The sequence below is a fragment of the Lissotriton helveticus genome, chromosome 6 (genome assembly GCF_964261635.1).
Source record: "Lissotriton helveticus chromosome 6, aLisHel1.1, whole genome shotgun sequence".
NCBI classification, from domain to species: domain Eukaryota; kingdom Metazoa; phylum Chordata; class Amphibia; order Caudata; family Salamandridae; genus Lissotriton; species Lissotriton helveticus.
Window position 1 is genome coordinate 1,073,071,445 of NC_136067.1, and position 12,695 is coordinate 1,073,084,139.

A 12,695-nucleotide genomic window follows, 5' to 3' on the forward strand; every position below is an offset into this window, starting at 1 on the left:
GTGAGTAACTCCATGGATGAGTGGCAGAGTGTGAGTGTCTGTATAGGTGTATGAGTGCATATGATAGTGTTGTAAAGATGTGTGATTGTATGTATGAATGATTGTATGAGTGAATGTGTGTGTAGACATAGGAATCAGTGAGTGCGTATGTAGTAACTAGTATTGGTGTGTCAATGGTTTCAAAAATTATACTCTCTATTTAACACTGGGTGTAATAGAGGTTATATTAGAGTGTGAGGAGATGCATTGTATTATCACATGAATGATATCATCAGTGATGTGATCATTGATGTCAAGTGAGATGTCATCAGTGATGTCATTTGAGATGTCATCAGTGATGTCATCAGTGATGTCACTGACCATGTCATGAATGATGTAATATGTGACATCATCAGCAGTGGATTGCGGGTGCGCGATATATAGTTAGTGCAACTAACTATATATGGAATTTCAATGGTTTTGTGTGAGTAAAATAAGGTTTTGTAAATGCTAATTCCTAACTATATATGGTCTATAACCTATGGTTTTTTCAGTGAATATATATATATATATATCCAAAGCATGCCCCCTTCCAAGAAAAGGAGCGAGCCCAAGTGGGTGTTTCAGGAAAGCGTGCTTTATTTTGAACAGTGAGGCATGACGCGTTTCGTGGCAATGACTTTTTCAAATGCCAAAAGATTAATGTTCAAAAGTGTCTGCTTTAAAAACAGTGTGCCCCGTTTCGATTGGTTGAGAGCGTCCTGAGACCCAGCACTCCGAGTCTCTGTGAAGCAGTAGCCAGCGTCAGTGCACCCCAAGTGGGCGGGGACAGCTTCCGCTCATCCTATTCCTGGATGTTTTCACAGGAAAAAGCAGCTGTCCTGGACCCTCATCTTGCCGTTATGCTTACACATTCAACCCGGAAACACCACTTAGGTAAGTTATGCCTCCTCGTGCATTGCCAAAAGATTAATGTTCAAAAGTGTCCGCTTTAAAAACAGTGTGCCCCGTTTCGTTTGGTTGAGGCAGACTGAGGCAACCAACGGGGAAGTGTCCACTTTAAAAACCACACCTGCTTCCAATAGAAAAAGCGGTACAAAAGGGGGGTGGTGATGGACGGAGCATCTGAATTAATCAAACACTCACACCCACTCAAAAGATCTGGGTTTAATCCATCACCCTTCTTTAGCCCACTCTGCCACCCCAGTTCAGACATAGCTATATGCAAATCAGTCTGTCCCTGTGCCTCATGGGAACAGTCCAGCCCGAACTGCCAAGCCATGTCTTCCCTGGACCGGAAACAAGCTTCCGAGGACCGGTTTCTGGCATTCCAGCCGTCTTCATCCCGGCTTACTTGAATACAGTGACAAAGTGAGCAAGGGACTCACGTCTGAGCATACCCTTCCACACTTATGGTGGCCAAAAGCGGTACAAAAGGGGGTGGTGATGGACGGAGCATCTGAATCAATCAAACACTCACACCCAGTCAAAAGATCTGGGTTTAATCCATCACCCTTCTTTAGCCCACTCTGCCACCCCAGTTCAGACATGGCTATATGCAAATCAGTCTGTCCCTGTGCCTCATGGGAACAGTCCAGCCGAACTGCCAAGCCATGTCTTCCCTGGACCGGGAACAAGCTTCTGAAGACCGGTTTCTGGCATTCCAGCCGTCTTCAACCCGGCTTGCTTGAATCCAGTGGCAAAGTGAGCAAGGGACTCACTTCTGAGCATACCCTGCCACACTTATGGCGGCCAAAAGCGGTACAAAAGGGGGTGGTGATGGACGGAGCATCTGAATCAATCAAACACTCACACCCAGTCAAAAGATCTGGGTTTAATCCATCACCCTTCTTTAGCCCACTCTGCCACCCCAGTTCAGACATGGCTATATGCAAATCAGTCTGTTCCTGTGCCTCATGGGAACAGTCCAGCCCGAACTGCCAAGCCATGTCTTCCCTGGACCGGAAACAAGCTTCCGAGGACCGGTTTCTGGCTATCAGCCTTCGTCAGCCAGTATAGGTTGACTCCAGTGGCTTAGTGAGCACGGGACCCACGCCTGGGCGTACCCTTCCCACTTAGGGTGAACAGCAAAGCACACAAGATGATGGACGGAATGTTGCACAATGGCAACATATTCACCCCCAGTGATGGATTTAGGCCCAGATCTCTGTACTGGGGTGAATGTATGACATTGTTGTCCATTACCACCCCCTTTTGTACCACTTTTGGCCGCCATAAGTGTGGCAGGGTATGCTCAGACGTGAGTCCCTTGCTCACTTCGCGACTGGATTCAAGCAAGCCGGGCTGAAGACGGCTGTAATGCCAGAAACCGGTCCTCGGAAGCTTGTTTCCGGTCCAGGGAAGGCATGGCTTAGCAGTTCGGGCTGGACTGTTCCCATGAGGCACAGGATCAGACTGATTTGCATATAGCCATGTCTGAACTGGGGTGGGAGAGTGGGCTAAAGAACGGTGATGTATTAATCCCAGATCTTTTGACTGGTTGTGAGTGTTTGATTGGTTCAGATGCTCCGTCCATTACCACCCCCTTTTGTTCCAATAGAAAAAGGCACTGCACACTCGGGAATCATTCAGGGCTTTATTTGCTGATTAACAGGCGCGTTGCTTTGCAGTCCATGAATCACAGTGGCATATGCGTTTCAGCAGTAAGTTGCTTTCATCAGTGCCGGTTCACGGGTTCCACGCTGTGTCAGGGGGTCGAAGCAGGGTACAGCTGAAGATTGTTCCGTCTCTGCTTAAATACTTTACACGCCCCTCCTCCAAATAAAGGTGTACTCACACCGCGCTGACACATTCACAGACAGATGCATGCTGGTACTTGCAGTCCGGGTGGGCAACTGTGCAGTGACGGGAACGTGTCAAACCTTCAGTGATGCTCCCACAATTGTGGGCACGGCCCACACACCATCTCGAGTGCCCAGGGAGGTGATGAAACAAAGTCCTTGGCAGATTCCTTTCTCAGGCAAGCTGTGTTGCCTCCTCTCTCCCCATACAGTCCATAGAACCAAAATGGCAATATGTCAGCATGGGGGGGCTCTGTGTATCTGCCAACAAAGCAAGTCCCCACAATGCTGGTTTTTCCACGGAGCTCCTAACCAAGAGGGTGTGCTGTATGTCAGCGACCAGCCTGCTGTCTACAAACCAAACCACACCTGCTTCCAAAAGAAAGAGGCACGGCAGACTCCGGAATCATTCAGGGCTTTATTTGCTGATTAATAGGCGCTGTGCTTTTCAGTCCATGAATCACAGTGGCATATACATATTTTTATTTATTTTTTATTTATTTAGAGTTTTATAGACTGTGAACCAGACCCATGAGGGTATCAGAGCAGATTACAGGAAGGATAGGAGGTAAACAAAGGGCTTAGGAGGGGAAGAAACAGTTGGGATGAAAACAGGGAGAAACATTATACGAAGAGGTGGGCGGCTTGAATCCCAGGATACCTGTGGGAAAAAACAGGTGAAAATATTTAGAACAACAGTCTCAGTGTGGGTCAGTATCATCCACAAAGACCATGGATAATGCAGAAATAGAGGGTGGAACAGGGTCACTCAGGTGCATGTAATGTCAACGTTAGGGGTGGAATTTGCCCATTAGGAAGTTTTGGCCTCTTTTTTTAAGCAAGCCAGAGAGGGAAGTCTTCTGATGGTGGGCGGAAGTGAGTTCTAAATTCTGAGAACGGCCCCAGAGAAGGTCCGATTATAGGTTTTTTTTTCCGCAAGCGAGCCAGTTGAAGCAAAAGTCTCTGGCAGATCAGGAATTTCTGGCTCCTCCGGATATCACAGGTTTCTGGTCCAGAAATGCTGGGGAATTGGAGTATAGAGCCTTGTGAGTGATGCAAACCAGCTTAAGTTGGATCCTGGCCTCTAGAGGAAGCCATTTTAGAGCTTTCAAATGGGTAGAGATGTGGTTGAATTATTTTGAACCTGTTAGGAGTCTGGCGGCGACATTGAGGCAGGCTTTCAGTGGGGCCAACAATCTTTTGGGTGGACCTGCGAGGGTGGAGCATCCATATTCTAGTCTGGAAATTACTAGCACCTGGATTGCCATTTTTATGTTGGGAGTGTCGAGGAAGGGTTTCAGGTTTCCTATGTAGCTCAAGTGAAATCTGGCAGTTTTGGCCATCGAATTAATATGGCCACGCATATTCAAGCAGCCGTCAAGGGTTATTCCAAGGTGTTTGGCAGAGTCTACAATGATAGAGGGGCAGTTTAATGCTGTGACAGCCTTGATCCATTCTTCAATGTCAGTTGTTTTTGTTTGGGGAGATGAGCAGAACTTCAGTTTTTTTTGCATTAAGTTTGAGCTGGTTAGAGGTGAGCCAATGTACAGTCAGCTTCAAGGCCTCATTCAGGGAGAGAATGTCCTCAGGAGAAGAGATTTTAATGTAGATCTGAGTGTCATCGGCATACATGTGGTATGCAATATTGGCGGTACAAGCACCTCTGTGAGCGGTTCAAGGTAAAGATTGAAGAGGGTTGTGGACAGGGTTGATCCTTGGGGAACTCCAACTGTGATCGAGTGGGAGCGGATAAGTTACCGTTGATTAGGTTTCTCTGTGAACGATTCTGGAGGAAGGACCTAAACCATTTAAGAATGATGCCATCCAATCCCATACTGAGTTTGAGACGTTCAAGGAGTGTTTCGTGGTTAACCGCATTGAAAGCCGAGGATAGGTCGAGGAGGATTAGGAGACATGTTTTGCCTTGGTCAAGGGCTTGTAGGGCATCATCCACGATCTGTAGGATGGTGGTTTCAGAGCTGAGACCAGATCTGAAACCTGATAGGAAGTCATCTAGTAGGTTGAAGTTTGTGATGTGTTGGCTCAGCTGTTGTTGCACCCATTTCTCAAGAACTTTCGCTAGGAGTGGGATGTTGGCTATATGCCTATAGTTGTCAGGGGATGCAGGATCCAGCGTAGGTTTTTTTAATATAGGGACGACTTGGCCGGCTTTAAGAGAGTCAGATATCATTCCCTGTAGGAGGGATGCGTTGATTATTGCAGTCCAAGAAGGGATGATACCTTGAGATGCGGCAGCTAGGCAGTTGGAGGGCAGAGGATCGTTGTAGTGGTTTTTCGGGGTAAAGGAAGACCGAATTTTTGAGACAGAAGTTCGTCGTCAAAATTGAAGTTGGACCAGTGGGCTAGGTTTCGGGTGAAGTTTTGGAGGGCAGCACAGAGAAAAGAAGTGGAGCCAGTGTAGTTTGGGAGTGCGTTGACGATTTAAGTTCATTTCCTAGGGCAGATATTTTGTCACCGAAATGGAGGAAAATTCCTTGCATGTTATTAGCGCTTTAGGGGTTTCTTTGGAGGTTTCAGCCAGTTTGATAGATTGGTGTTTGACCAGTTTGCATAGCTTGCGCGGTCTATTCTTGGCGTTCTCCAGTTCTGTTCTAAAGAATTATTTTTTTGAGTTGCGGATTTTCCTATTGTATGCGTTTCTGGACTGGCGGAGAAGATGTAGATGAGCTGCTGACGGGTGCTGTATCCAGTTGCATTCAGCCTGCCGGAGGGATCGCCTCTCGTTGTTGAGGGATCCATTGAACCAGGGGTTCCTGTCTTTGATATGGCTTCTTTTTAGTTTTAGCAGAGCAAGGTCATCAAGATTATTGAATATGATTGTGGAATAATGATCTGTGTGGTTTTTGACCGTGGTGACGTGAGGGGGGAGGTCATTCTCACAGTGGGGATCACGTTTCCCGTGATCAAGGTTCTTGGTGTCTCTATCCCAGCGTTTGGGAATCACGGGATGAGGTGACCATGTCTTGTGGCTGCCTGGCAGAAGGAAGGTGATAGTGTGGTGGTCATACCAGTCGCATGGGGCTTTGGTGATAAGCTTGACCGCGGATTCCTTGGAGATGATCCAGTCAAGAGTTGCGCCTTTCGATCGGTCTTTAGGGTAGTTCCAATGTAAGTTAAAATTGCCAAGGAAGATGTCATTGGAGTTAGGAAAGGCCTTGGCTTTGAGAATTTCCATAAGGTGGTAATTGAAGGTGTCATTTATGCCTGGAGGGTGGTTGAAGATGTGCAGTGTGCACAGTTTGGTGGTATTGTTGCATATAGAAAGGGCAAGGTATTCATAGGAATCTGTGGGATCGGCCAGAAGATCAGTAAGGAGGAGGTTAAAACGGTAGATGCAGGCAATGCCTTCCCCTTTTTTTTTTTGGATTGTCTGTCCAGCCTTATGATGTTGTAATGGGGCGGTACTAAGAGGTCAAGGCAGGGCGATGTGGAATCATTTAGCCAGGATTCTGTCAAGATTGCTAATTCTGATTTTTGGCGATATCAGAGGCATGCTTTATTGCTGAGCTACAGTTAATTAGGAGGCCGGATTGTGGGGGGTCGGAGTGTGAGTCGTGACTAGGGGACGAGATGGGTACTATATATATGAAGATAAGTATAGTAAAACTTTACTTACCCATGGAAAGTTACCATCACAAATTTTTTGGCCTCGATATTGTTGATATGTTATGTTACATTGATTTGTACAGCGCACTAATCACCCAAGAGGGTATCCAGGCACTTTGGCATGTGTGTAGGTGTGTGGTCTCCAAGGTGCTTATACAAAGAGCTAGGTCTTCAGCCTAATGCGGAACTTAAGAATTAAGGAGGAGGCTTTGATGTGTTGAGAGAGGTCCTTCCATGTCTGTGTTGTCATGTAATAGAATGTGCGACCTTCTGTTTTGCTTTTGTGGATGTGGGTAATGTGTATGAGTGAGAGTGAGACAGAGCATAGGTTTCTGGTGGGTTGGTGAAAGTGTATGCGGATGTTCAGGTATTCTAGTCCTGTGTTCTGTAGGGCTTTGTGTGTGTGTGTGTGTGAAGTTTGAATTACCTGTATTTGCGAAAGGTGACCTCTGTGCCTCTGGGCCGGTCACTCCTCCATGCACTGCGCACACTCCCCGTGGGTGTGCCCTTGCTGCCCCGTTCCCGCCGCTGCTCGCAGCTGTGCCCCTGACCACGAGGCGTGGTCTCTGCTTCTGGAGCGCAGCGCCGCTTACTGCTGCCTGCGTGACCTTTTTGTTCCTGCCTCTGCACTCTCGTCTGTCCCCCTGTGTTGGGGCTGCTTTCCCCCGCTTTGCCCTGCCTTTCTTTCTTCTGGTCAGTCTCTTGCCCAGTCCGCCGTTTTTCCCGCCGTTTTTCCCGCTGTGCCCCCGCCACCTCCCCGCTCCCCGCCGCTGATCCCCTGCGGCCCCGCCCCCACTCCACCTGGAGCCTTCCCATTCGCCGCCCCGCTCCCGCCTCCCAGCTGCCCCTCCCTCCCACTGGAGCATATAGGGAGGAGTGCACGCAGTGGTGATCTGTGACCTCTGTGCCTCTGGGCCGGTCACTCCTCCACGCACTGCGCACACTCCCCGTGGGTGTGCCCTTGCTGCCCCGTTCCCGCCGCTGCTCGCAGCTGTGCCCCTGACCACGAGGCGTGGTCTCTGCTTCTGGAGCGCAGCGCCGCTTACTGCTGCCTGCGTGACCTTTTTGTTCCTGCCTCTGCACTCTCGTCTGTCCCCCTGTGTTGGGGCTGCTTTACCCCGCTTTGCCCTGCCTTTCTTTCTTCTGGTCAGTCTCTTGCCCAGTCCGCCGTTTTTCCCGCCGTTTTTCCCGCTGTGCCCCGCCACCTCCCCGCTCCCCGCCGCTGATCCCCTGCGGCCCCGCCCCCCCTCCACCTGGAGCCTTCCCATTCGCCGCCCCGCTCCCGCCTCCCAGCTGCCCCTCCCTCGCTCCGCCCCCTCCACTCTCCTCTTATGGCAGAGTGGCCAACGCGCAGCGGGCGCGCCGATTGCGCGCCGAAGGTGCGCCAAAGGTTAGCCCGTCTGCGCCCGTCCGCGCCTGGACCGCGCCTAGGGCCAGGACCCCTGCACCCCGCAGACACCAGCCCACCCGCCGGACCTACGACGCCGCCACCCTCATCGCACTCAACACCGGCCGAATCCCGGGATGCTACCGAGCCACCCCGAGACGAACCCACGGACCCTTCAGCTGCCACGCCTGCAAGTTCACCTGCATCCGGTCCTGCCCCGCACCAGCACCCGCCAAGCCAAACACCAGCAGCAACCACCTGAAGTGCATCCTGCTCAACACCCGCTCCGTCCACAGACACGCCATTGAACTCTGGAACCTCCTCGACACCACAGCTCCTGACGTCGCCTTCCTCACGGAAACCTGGATGAACGACGCCTCAGCGCCCGACATCGCCATCGCCATCCCAGAGGGCTACAAGATCACCCGAAGAGATTGCAACAACCAGACTGGAGGAGGCATCGCCATCATCTACAGGGACACCATCCGCATCAAGACCAACACCAACGACACCCTGACAACCGCCGAACACCTGCACTTCCAGATCCACACGGACCCCAAAACCACCCTCAGAGGCACCCTGATCTACCGACCCCCGGGACCACGCACACAATTCAGCGAGGACTTCGCCGACTTCATCAGCCCGCATGCCCTCCCCTCCGCTGACTACATCCTCCTGGGGGACATCAACTTCCACCTGGAGAACAACAACGACCGCAACACCATCACCCTGCTCGACAACCTCGCCAAACTCGGTCTCAAGCAGCTGGTGTCCACCCCCACCCACCTCGCCGGACACACACTCGACGCCATCTTCTCATCCAGCAAAGACATCGCCTTCAGCCACGCCACTGGACTCCACTGGACGGACCACAGCTGCGTCCACTTCACCTTCAGAAGAACGACGATCCACCACCACCAGCCACAAGCTGCTCGAAGAAACTGGAACAAGATCACAGCCGACCAGCTCGCCGCCTCCCTGAGCCAGCACCCTCCCGCCAGCTCAGCGAACCCCAGCCAGGCCGCCGACAACCTCACGAAGTGGATCAGCTACTGCGCGGACGAACTCGCCCCACTGAGAACCCCGCCCAGCAGAACCGGCAGCAAGAAGGCCCCATGGTTCACCGACGAACTCAAGAGCTCCAAGAAGAACTGCCGAGCCCTCGAGAAAGCCTGGAGAAGGGAACCAACACCGGACAACATGACCACCCTCAAGCTTGCCACCCGGAAGCACCACCAACTGATCCGCGCCACCAAGAAAACTGCATTCAAGGACCGTCTGGACAAGAACGCACACAACTGCAAGAAACTCTTCAACATCGTGAAAGAGCTCTCCAACCCCAACGCTGGAAACAACGACATCACCCCATCGCAAGACCTCTGCAACTCCCTCGCCTCCTACTTCCACAACAAGATCGCAGACATACACAACAGCTTCAGCACTCAACCGTCGCATGCCACGACCGAACCACCGCCCCCCTCCACCACCCTCCGCGCCTGGACTCCGATCAGCACCGAAGACACCGTCCGCGTGATGAACTCCATCCACTCCGGATCTCCGACCGACCCCTGCCCTCACCACGTCTTCAACAAGGCCGACGCTGCCATCGCACCCCACCTGCGGGACATCATCAACACCTCCTTCGACACCGCCACCTTCCCGGAGAGCTGGAAGCATGCCGAACTCAGCGCCCTACTAAAGAAACCTACAGCGGACCCCACCGAACTCAAGAATTACCGCCCCATCTCGCTCCTCCCGTTTCCAGCCAAAGTCATCGAGAAGACCGTCAACAAACAACTGGCCGCCTTCCTCGAGACGAATGGATCCCTCGACCCCTCACAGTCTGGCTTCCGAGCCAACCACAGCACCGAGACCGCCCTCATCGCTGCCACCGATGACATCCGAGCCCTGATGGACAACGGAGAAACAGCGGCCCTCATCCTCCTAGACCTCTCCGCGGCATTCGACACTGTCTGCCACCGCACCCTAGTGCAGCGCCTCAGCAACGTCGGAATCCAGGAGAAGGCACTGGAGTGGATCATCTCCTTCCTCGACGGAAGAACACAGAGAGTCCGCCTACCACCGTACAAGTCAGAGGCCACCGAAGTCATCTGCGGCGTCCCGCAAGGATCCTCGCTGAGCCCCACCCTCTTCAACGTCTACATGAGCCCCCTCGCGGCCATCGCACGCCAACACAACCTCAACATCATCTCCTACGCTGACGACACCCAGCTGATCCTCTCCCTGACCAACGACCCCGCCACCGCCAGAGCCAACCTTCACGAAGGGATGAAAGACGTAGCCGAGTGGATGACGACCAGCCGCCTGAAACTGAACTCAGACAAGACGGAAGTCCTCATCCTGGGCTCCTCGCCCTCTGCCTGGGACAACTCCTGGTGGCCCCCCGCCCTGGGCACCGCACCCATACCGACAGACCACGCACGCAACCTGGGCTTCATCCTGGACTCCTCCCTCTCCATGACCAGACAAGTCAACGCCGTCTCCTCGTCGTGCTTCAACATCCTGCGCATGCTACGGAAGATCTTCCGGTGGATCCCCACCGAGACCAGGAAGACGGTCACCCAGGCCCTCGTCACCAGCCGACTGGACTACGGCAACGCCCTCTACGCCGGAACCACCGCCAAGCTCCAGAAGAGACTCCAGCGGATCCAGAACACCTCAACCAGACTCATCCTCGACATCCCCCGACACAGCCACATCTCCGGACATCTGAGAGACCTGCATTGGCTCCCCATCAACAAAAGAATCACCTTCCGTCTCCTCACCCACGCACACAAAGCCCTACACGATCAAGGCGCGAGCTACCTCAACAACCGCATCAACTTCTATGCTCCCAAACGCCATCTCCGATCAGCCAGTCACGCCCTCGCCGCCGTCCCCCGCATCCGAAGAACGACAACAGGAGGAAGGTCCTTCTCCTACCTGGCCGCCAAGACCTGGAACTCCCTCCCGACCGACCTGCGCCTGACCCAAGACCACCCCTCCTTCAGGAAGAAGCTCAAGACCTGGCTGTTCGAGCAGTAGCAGCACCCACCCCCCCCAAGCACCTTGAGACCCTCCGGGTAAGTAGTGCGCTCTACAAATGTCTTGATTGATTGATTGATTGATTGAATCAGTAAAGGTTCTTGGGGTGTGGTGTGGGAGATCAAGTAGGAGTCTTGAAGCAGTGTTGTGGATGGTTTGGAGTCTATGTATTTGGAGATTTTGGAGATTTTGACGTGGAGAGTGTTACCATAGTCCAGCCTTCTGGTGATGAGTGCTTGCTTGATGGTCCATCTGGTGTTGTGAGGCAACGATTTGAAGATTTCACATGGTGATTGTTTCTAATCTTCAAATTGTACATGATATGATTGCCTGATGTGGAACTTCTTACTCTAATCATAGTAAACATATCTATTATATTAACCTTTGCTATTAGCTATTGCATCTTAAACCAAATCTTCTACATATATTCCTTGTGCTAACTTTGGCTTTTATGAAAAGTGCTGCACTGCCCTATAGGTCTAAATCTGCTAATAAATATAAAGAATAAATAAACGCTTCTAATCGCTGCCCGGCTTGGGGTGACAGCAACACAGATGCTTCCTCCCGCCAGGTTACTGACTAATTCATCCAGTTACTTATTCAGATCATCCATGCTGTCTACACTCCTCAACCATCCCAGTGGCATCTGTTGCAAATAATCTTAGGGTGCTGCTGAACATCTTTCTGAACAGCATTGGTTTTGGGTCCAGAGCGCAATAGTGGGATATCAATTCTTCATAAGTTCCCCATTAGTCATTGCGGGGAATGTGGACACCTTTCCTCCCCTTAAGCTCTTTATCATACACTTGGTGTCAATACTTTCCTTATAATCATTTAATCTATATAGAGCAGTTGTAGCTGTTACTTGATTTCTATATGTATAAAGGTATCTTTGTTTGAGCATGTTAGCCATCTTGGTAGTTGTGTATAGGTTTGGAGGACTGACTGAGAGCTTACTATTTGCAGCTAGATTATTATAAGATTGCTTTTCTACGATTCCTTTTGTGTAGCTTAACAACTTTTTGTACAACAATTGCTGTTGGAGTTCTCAGGCCACAAGATATATCTTCCCAAATGATTACATAAGGCTTACCCCTAGAATAGGCTTTTGACAATTCTATACATAAATAGTGACAGACAACTCTTTTCTACTTTTCTCGTTGCACTCCTTTAGAAAGATCGGGAGGTTTATTCCTACCTGTCCAGTCAATGAGCATGTTCTTCTTAATTGCATGTAACGCTATTTTAACGTGACCTTATTGTTAGTCACGTTTGGTTCTTTCAATTGTGTCCTTCAAAACTCTGTCCTTTTGGTAGAAATGACTTGTGTTTTCAGTCTGGGCTCTGCACTGGCTTTTGTTGGTGACAGACCACTAATTAAGAGGCAGGCTGTCAGACCGCTTCTGGTCAGCTAGCCAGTATGTGTTGTTATAAAGATAAGGGGCCTCATTTATGAGGCCGTGCGTCACTTTTACGCCGCTGGTGCGTCACTTTTTGTGACGCACCAGCAGCGTAAATAATGTGCCTTGTTGCACCATATTTACAAAGTGACTCATCTAGGTAGATGCGTCGCTTTGTAAACCCCTGCGCCACATTATACCTGCGCCAGGTATAATGTATGCAGGGGGGGCGTTCTGACGCAAGAAAGGGTCATAGAAGTGACGCAGTGAAATCTATAAGATTTCACTGCGCCACTTCTAGGACACAAATGCGTCGATTTCTTATGCCTGCCTCACAGCAGGCGTAAGACTGACACAGGCCCTTTCACATGGGGCTTGCCCTATGTGAAAGGACACATTGCTGGAGTTGCGTCACTTTTGAGACACACTCCAGCAATACGTCACTTTTGCGCCTAC

The 12,695-nt window shown here is 51.0% G+C and overlaps 1 protein-coding gene across 4 annotated transcripts in view; it reads left to right on the forward strand.

Annotated features, from left to right (window-relative positions):
• Window positions 1–12,695, forward strand: part of SMOC2 (SPARC related modular calcium binding 2) — a 1,417,970-nt gene that overhangs the window by 1,081,100 nt on the left and 324,175 nt on the right. The gene's annotated exons all lie outside the window — the stretch shown is intronic.